This window comes from Theobroma cacao, chromosome 7 (assembly GCF_000208745.1).
Source record: "Theobroma cacao cultivar B97-61/B2 chromosome 7, Criollo_cocoa_genome_V2, whole genome shotgun sequence".
Lineage (NCBI taxonomy): Eukaryota > Viridiplantae > Streptophyta > Magnoliopsida > Malvales > Malvaceae > Theobroma > Theobroma cacao.
Window position 1 is genome coordinate 18739703 of NC_030856.1, and position 9470 is coordinate 18749172.

A 9470-nucleotide genomic window follows, 5' to 3' on the forward strand; every position below is an offset into this window, starting at 1 on the left:
AGAGAGAGAAAATCAAAGAAAAAGTGTGAATTTTCAAGGAAATTAAGTGAAAAAGGTGAGTTTTTTCTATTAAGCTTGAGTTTTCTTATTCCCAAGCATTTCTCTTTATTTTCCATGATTAAATTACATGTTTTCATGATGAATTCAATTCTGAAAAAATGGGTTAGGAGAGAGAAAGTTGTTGGATTTATTTGATTTTAATTTATGTTAGTGTTTTTAGTTAGTTTAGCATATTTAGAAACAAAACAACAAGAAAAGAATTTATTTTCTCCCCCAACCATTAATGGCTGAATTTACCATGTAGTGAGTGAGGATGAGTTTGATTTTATTCTAGGAGAATTGGTTAAGGAATAATGAATTATGAGCCTAGAAAAATAATGGGAATTTTCGGAGCAAAAATACGAATTTTTACCCACTAGGGGTATTTTCGTAATTTGCTGTTGGGACTGATAATTTGCACCACACTGAGGGACATTAAGTTAATTTGGGTGCAATTGAGGTATAGAAACTGAAAAGAATTAAATTGGAGTTTAAACGGACCCGTTAGGAATTTAATCGGGTGATAAGACGAATTAGGCCAATACCGGGTTTAGATAGTTACCAGTGCATTTTTGCATTCCATATCATGCATTGGTAGTCTAAATTAGTTTAATTTTGATTTAGTACCAACTTGGTGAAACTCTCGATTTTGTACTGTGTCAAGGTGGTGAGTCCTCCGATAAAGGCAAGGAAATTGCATCCGAGGACCAGTAGACAGAGTGCTTCGAAAGTCTGCATTCTAGACATTGTGAGTAAACTTACTGTCATTTTAATTATCTAGGGTGGTTTTTAGATGCTTTCATGAATTCTATGGAAAAAGGAATTTAAAAAGATAAATTTTCATGTTTTATGAATAAATGAGTTTCAATGAAATTAAATTATAAATTGTTTTGAAATTAATAGTGATTTTGAAAAATAGAGTACACGGAGACTGTTAATTGTGGCAATTTGATTGTTTAAATTAACTGGCTTATGATAAATCGAGCATGATTGGCTAGTTGGCAATTGTATTGAAATGCGAATTGTTTGGTTACCTTGAAAAACTACGAATTACAAAATTGCCATATCATGTTATTGAGTTTTATTATATGGTGGATTATATATTAATTAATCACTGCAGTAGGGGGTTTCTGTGGACCAGCCTTTTAGAGGGGCACGGTAAACCCCATTATATTCTTACCTCGAACGGAGAGGCGCGTAGGGTATCTCCTGGGGTAAAGTTTAGGGTTCACTTCACGCTAAACCACCACGTGAGGGGGAACTCAGCCAACGCCAAGGAACGGCTATGTTTTCAAAACAAAAACATGATTTATGTGAAATGTGAATTTTAATAGCCTTGGCGGTCTCGGTAGGATGCCTCGGCCAAGGTGTCCCCGAGAATGGATTTATGGCACAAGCCTAGATTTTTATGAGATTCATAAGCCTCTTTACGTGTTTTGAACAAAATGTGTTCTAATGCTATAACCCAGTTTATGATGATTTACTTTATTGTCTCCATGTACTCAACTCTAGATGTTTATGATGATGTTTGTTTACTCATTGGGATTTTATAATCTCACCACCCTCCTTTCCACCCATTTCAGGTTCAGTATAGACTGTAGATAGCTGATCTCATCGAGGACTACAGTGGGATCTGCATTTTCCAAACCGTAGGTTCACAGTCCTCTTTACTTTTGTTTATTCGGGGGCACTCTTGTTATTGTAAATTAAATTAAATATTTTGGCTTACTGTATTTAAGTATGTATAAATTTATTTAGCTTTTACGTTATAAAAATTATTCACGTATAACTCTATAAATATTGTTTTATAAGAAAATAGAATATTTTACTTAATATTTCTTTTATTTTCTTATTATATTCAAATAACCATAATTTCGTTTTAAATGAAGATTTTAGACTTTTAAACTCATTTTGAATATGAATTGTGTGTTTTGTACTTGTATATTACGTTTTAGCCAGTTTTAAAATTTTTGAGAAAAATGACCAAAATACCCTTGTGAGACGAAAAATTAATATTTTATTTGTTTAAAGTTGGAAACAGCTTAAAATATTTTAGAACACGATATTTGACAATGGTTGCTCACAAGGGAACAGAGAAACTGATAGTAAAGCCTTGCGGGGTTTCGGGTTGACATTCCGGGCAATAAGTGTCTACCGGGACACCGCGGCGGTTGTCACGGGCTCGAGGGGAGTACCGGGTCGTGACACTTATGATATATGAGTATATGTGACGAGGAGGGTAACTCCCGGGGTAGTGTTAGAGCTCACTTCACGTCGAACCCCCACGTGAATGTGTAACTCGGTCAATGTCAAGGAACGACTTGTTTTGAAAACTAACATGTGTTTAACATGTAAATATCTTAATAACCTTGGCGGACTCGGTTAGATGCCTAGGCCAAGGTATCCCCGAGGACTAGTTTTGGCTTGAGCCCTGTTTTTAATAAAAGTTATAAGCCTTAACAACTGTTTTGGTAAATTACAAATATTTTATAGTTTAAGAAATAAATTGAAAAGCTTATGAAATGGTTTGTAATTTGTTGTTTGAACTTGCCTCTATGTTACTCTCCTTTAGATATTTATGGTAATGTCTGTTTACTCATTGAGATTGTAAAATCTCACCCACCTCCTTTCCAAATATTTCAGGCCTGTGGTAGCTTGTAGATACTCGATTTTGTCAAGGATTCCAGTTGACCCCTCTATCACACAGACAGTAGGTTACTATCACCAACACTTGGTGTATTTATGGGTCACTTGTCATTGTAATTATTATTGTACATTATAACTTTGTAAATTATTGTATGTATGAATTTATTTTACTTCTAAGTTACAAAAGATTACTTACATGTGTTTCTATAAATATTGTTTTATATAAAAATGCTATATTTTTGTCTTTTGATTTACTTGAGCCGAAAACGACTGAAAATTGTTTAAAACTGATATGTAAGCCTTGCGGGGTTCTGATTGGTATTCCGGGTAATGAATATCAATCGGGACTTCACGACGGTTGTCATGGGCCCGAGGGAGGTTTCGGGTCATGACAGCTTAGGTAGAATTTTAACTAACATTTGAACTTTGCAAATTTATATGCTTGGTATGCTAAAAGTCCTTTCAAAATGGGAAGTTTTGACTAGTTTGCTACTGATAGATTTGATGAGCTTTAAAATGATTCTCTCTGACTGATATGATGAGTTTTAAAATGATTCTATCTTTCACAATTGATTTTGTACTTACATTCTTAGAAAGGGAGATTATACTTATATATATATCAATTGGTATTTTGTGTTTTAACACTTGGTATTGGAGCTAAACATTAGTGACAACTATGTGCTCATTGAAAATCCTTTTCTCACAAAAAGTAAGCCATTTATTTTCCTTATCCTTCTTGAACTTTAGGTTATGCCCACAACTTGACTATATAAATATATATGGGGCATACTTGATCATGGTTGGTTATAGTTGAGTGATTTACACATGACTTGATGATTTATGGCTTTATCGTAGCTCTTGATGCTCATGTTTGATGACTTTAGATAACTCCTATCTTTTGAGCTTTAATGTTTAACGCTCACACTTTTAAACCTTTTTGATATAACAAAAAGGGTGAGAAAGTTTTTGAGCAAATTTGAGAACTGAAACCTTTTGAACCTTGATGTATATGTTGAGGGGGCGAATTAGAATTTAAAGTTCAAATTATTCTTAAATCGTTCTCATTAGAGATTGAATGTTTTTAAACAAGGGCTTAGAGACTAAATGAGGTAAGGGGAGGTTTCAAAGGAGATTTCAAATGCAAGTTATACTTATGTTTTTGTCATATCAAAAAGGGGGAGAATGTTAGCTTTATAATGATTATGGTTTTGATTATGACAAAATGATCAAATGTTCTTGGAGATCATTTAAATGAACTTTTATAGGTTTTTCAAGTGATTTAACTCTCATATATTTGTTCTTACATAATTACAAGCTTGATTGTTTTAAGTTGTGTAAATTCTTGAATTATTTTAACTATCACACACTCACTTCATAAATGTCAGCAAGCTTGAATAACTTAGTTGTATAAGTGTTAAACTTGCTTGAATGAGTTATTTTAATGATCTCCCTAACAATTACTCTTGAGATGTTTGAAAGTGCAAGATAGGTTCACAAGTGGTGGAGTTTATCTTAAAGCATTCAAAGATGATCAGTCTACATAACACCAAGCTTGCTTTAAGTCAAGACAATGATCCAATTGATCCTAGAGCAAGGTAAATTGACCTAGTGGCAGAATGTATGGAAATCTTGAAGAAAACAAAGGCCCAGTTGATCCTAGAGATGCTGTAGTCAATTCAATGGCAAAAAGGTTACAAAATCTCAAAAAAAAAAAAAAACCCTAGTCGATCTTATAAGTTCTCCAGTAGATCCTAAGGCAGATTGAACGAGAAAATTCAAACTTTAAGAAGCCCTAGTCATTCCTTAAAGTCTCCCAGTTGACTACCTAGGCTTTGAAATTAAACTTACATGCTCTTGGGTAAAGGATCAAGTAGAAGATGAATATATTTGATTGTAGAAGCCCTAATTCAAAGATATGAAGAACCATAGTCGATCCTAAGATCCTTATAGTTGATCCTAGAGGCTCAATAACTATAATATTTGTTTCAAACATGTGTCTAATGGTTAGATTCTTGTGAGATTCATCTCTAATGGCACTAAGATCTCTCCAACTATAAAATGGACCTTTCTGAAGCATTTCAAGCATGGAAAAATAGAGAAAAAAGGCCAAACTCTTGAGAATCAAAGTCTTGAAAAGAACGAGAGAAATAAAGCAAAACCAAGCATTCTTACTTAAGTTAAAACTTCATTTGTGCTTTCGCTCTAATCTTTCTACCCATCATTTAGGCATTCTTCCACCTTAGTACTAAACTAGTATAATCCAGCTCTTAAAGGCACTCTTGCCATTTCTTCAAACCATTGTTTTAAAGGTTCTAACTTAATACTGAAAAGTTAGTGTGGGTTATGCTTGCTCCCATTTAAAAGGCAATTTGTGGTTCCACTTGATCTTGGTAAAAAACGTTTTCGAGAGTTTTTGGTTGAGCCCCGTTAAAAATCATTGTGAGGGTTTGTGGTTGATGCTATTAAAACCCATTTTAAAGGTTATTGCTTAACCCAGCGAAAAAGTTATTGTAAGGGTTTATACTTGATCCTGTTTAAAAAGTACATTTCCTTGATTAGATTTGAAACTCTTTGCTGAACCAAGTGAGATGATGTACACATCGAACCTTTATAAAACACTTGTGTCTTCTTTTTATTTTTGTTTAGATTTTTGGCATTTCATTTCAAGAAAAACCCATTTCATAAATTGCTTGTGTTTTGACCTAAACTCTTCACATATTAGTTTGCTTCCTTGTCAAATCTTTCTCTATCGTCATTACTTGTTTATCCCTTGTTAAAAAGATTTCCTGAAATATTTTTTTTGAGTTATTCTTTTTTGATTTACATTTGAAAAATATTTCAAGTATTTCATAAGAGATCTTTTGCCTATGTTTGGTTGAGTAGACTTGCTTAAGATTTGCATATTCATCAAAATCTTCTTTGGAACTTCTCTTATAAGCTTTAAGATGATTTTCTGATCTAGGATTGATTATTGAATCTTTGTATTTGACTACAAGTTTGTTTTAAATGGCTTTGAAGTTGGTCTATCAAAAGAACCACAACCATAGTCGACTGGAGGTTCATCATAATCAACTATAGCTAGTCAATTTTTATTCTCCAAAACTTTGAAAATCCAATTCATCCCTCCTTGGATATTCTTGTCACTTATTTGTTGAGCTAACATTTCTAACAAAAAGTAAAAGGGAGAGGGTATCCTTGTTTGAGCCCTCTATCCATTCAAATATCTTTTGTTGGTGTGCCATTCGCCAGAACAAAGACAAAGGCTGTTTGAGATACAAGCCATGATCCACCAACGCCATTTATCACTAACTCATGCATCTCATAACAAAGTCTCAGAACTCTCATGCAACACTATCAAAGGTTTTTTCAAAATCAACTTTTAGAAAAATGCAACTTTTCCTGATTTTTTTCATGACATCAATCATCTCATTGATAATAAAGGCAAAGTCCATAAGTTGTCTTGTTTGTATTAAGGCAAACTGACTGGTTACGTAAACAATAAATTGTTTCATTATTTTGGTATAACGTTGGATTTTAAGGGGGTAAACCCATGAGTTGTGGGCAGAGGTAGATGAACCATCGTGGTTAAGCACTACTTTTGTGAATTCCTTACATCTTCTTTTTTTGAATTAACTATGATGCACTATTTTTTTTGGCAGTCAGAGTTGATATATATATTCTTACTTTTTCCTTACATTGGTTTGGTTCTGGAAAACCATACCTAAGTTGGAAGTCAAATTACTTTTTTTGTGTCATAGCCCAATTTCCTGGCCATGATCGGTGCATGGGCCCAATGGGCCTAGTCCACTAAGCCCAAGCAAGTCTTTTTTTATATGATCTTGTTCATCATTCTATCCATTACTTTAAATGCCATATTTTGTAATTCTCAAGTATAATTATTTCAACAATATAACATGGCAACCAACTACTTACATTTATATCATCCAAAATAATGTCACCCATTGCCAACTCATAGTGGCAACGTTAATCAAAATAAACATATATTTTGTATGACATGTATTTTAGTGATTTACATCACGTGTATACATACAAAGGCAAAAAGACTCATTGACTTCCAATGGAGTGACCTTGGGTGAAGGTACAACTATTGAATGCTATGGTACCTACCAAGGATGGAGCTAGTCAATTTTTGTTGAGGGGGCCAAAGATGAAAAAAATAAAAGCTAAAAATTTTTAAAACTAATATGTTGAATTTAACCAACGATCAAAAGATTCATAATAGACAATAATTTTATATAACATGTAAATAAAAAAATAAAAAAAACTTATAATAGTTATCTAAGAAAGTTGTGTTCGACGATGTTCTTAGATTCAAATTCATCAATTATTGACTATATACTGAAAAGACTGGCAATATCTTTCTCAATATAAACAACTAAATTATCTACAAGAAACTCATCATCTATTTTGTTCCTGAGTCTTGTTTTCATAATTTTCATTGCTGAAAAGGCTCTTTTTGTAGTTGCTGTAGAAACCGAAAGAGTCAAAATAATATAAATAGAAAGAAGAAGGTAAAACAAAACTTTACCTCTTCTTAATTTTACACAATGGTGGTAGGTGATCTCTGTCTTTTCTTGTCCAAACTCACAAGCTCATAAAGCTCTTTTGAAAAATAAGGTGTGTTGTAATGGTGAGTTACAAGAAAAGAGAAATAAAAATAAAAAGACACAAAAGAGAAGAGAAAAAGAAAAAGAAAAAGAAAAAGAGAAAAAGGTGTAGAGAAACTTAAATTAGGGTAAAGTTAAGTAAGTTTGCAAGGTTGTTTTATTTTTTTTATTTATATTAATTATTAAATAAAAAATTTATTTTGAGTGGGCCATTAATAATATATAATAAATAAAATTTTTTAAAAATTTTGGAGGAGTCATTGATAAAATATATATAAAAAATAAATATTTGTAAAAATTTTGGGGGGGCCACAGCCCCCCCATTGTTGGCGTACCCTTCGCCCCTGGTACCTACCAAAAAGACGGATACATATGGACACCTCAACCTAAGTCCCAATTGCCTCCAAATCTGAAAACATGAAGTTGAAAAGAGTGAGTATAAACCCAGTGAGTGAACATAAGAAGGAAACAAGCATCAATATGGAAAGTTTTAGAAAACATGATGCACTTATGTTGAAAACAATGCAATTTAGCTTAATCTCTTGTTAAAAACCCCTCAATTCAACCCTTGATTATTTAGTGCCTTAGTATTGAAAGATCCATGATCAACAATGAAGTTAAAGAGTGAAAACTACAGTGAAGTCTAAGCCAGGCAAGCATGGAAGGGTGAATCTCGGTATAGTGAAATTCAGGCAAAATTTTAGCCCCAGCACCCGAGAGTTTCTCGCTGCAGCGAGAATGCATTTTCACTGTAGTGAAAATCTGGGCTAGTCAAGCCCCCATCACCCGAGAGTTTGCACTGCAGCGAGAATGAAATTTTGCTGCAATGAGAAACAGGGCAATGAAATTAAAAGAATTCTTGTCACAATGAAAATCCATTTTTGCTGCAGTGAAAATGAATTGGAAAACATTTGTCAAATTTTAACATTCAATATTCAATGCAATCACAATATATTTTCCATAACCTCTCTATATATAACATACATAAACATATATACAACTACTAGCATCACCACAACTCTCCCCCAGCTCATGTGTGCTCCCACATCGCACATTACAATATCATCATTAGCATCATGTCCTCTCCCACACCGCACATGGCATAAATCATCGGCTTGTGCACTCTCACACCGCACAGTACCGGCACTGTCATGTGCACTCCCACACCGTACACGCACGGTTTTAATTATCACACAATAGTCATTTAATGCATAACATACACATCAACATAATGTAGGAACACATGAACTAATCACATTGCGCATTGCATAATATAAGAACATTTCATCAAGGGTTTGTTCCCTAGGTACATTTTAAAGCAAAAAAACAATTAAAATTTTCAAATGATTCATTCAAACACATATGCGTTTCCCAAAACAATTTAGATGCAAGTTCACTCACTTGTCTTTGTTGATTCTTTAATCGACTCCAACATCCACTAATGCTCCAAGTGGAGATATGGGGTCTCGTTTGACCTATCACACACAATAGCACCACACCAACTCAATTTACATGAATACTATTCCAAAAGTTGTTTCCTAAATCAAGTTTTTCTAGTTATTCCTAACTAACTTCCAATTACCATTTGACTAGTCATTACTTTGCACTACTTTAGCCTCACTAGAAATAAATAAATAACCTTCAATAATAAGACAATCCACAATTCTAACCATTGGCCATTCATCAACAACTTAAAAATCAACCTTAACTCACTACTCACCTTGGTGACTTTGTAGTTGAATACCTTTTCAAGAGTTTGTTAAGCTATTATGGAAAGTCTCTCTCTCTCTCTCTCTAAAACATCCAACTAGTGAGAGAAAGTATTGAGGAAAGACTTTTGAGGGTTCTTGAGATGTAAAAGTGAAAGAGCACAAAGAATCCTATGAAAAAGTGTGCTAAAGCATGAGAATTGAAGTTACTTTGAGAAAGTTATGGAGGTTTCAAGGGATGGCTTTGTGAGACCCTGTCAAGCTCGATTAAAAGACAGTATTGTACCGAGTGGTACAACTAAGTTAAATCGAGCCTTGAACTAGTTCAAATAGAAATTCTAAGAGGAATTTGAAAATTTTAAAACCAACAGAATGGCTTAGAATAGTGATTTGGAGTTCAAGGTCCAGTTTGGAGTCCATCAGAAAATTGACCAATTAGGGACAAAAC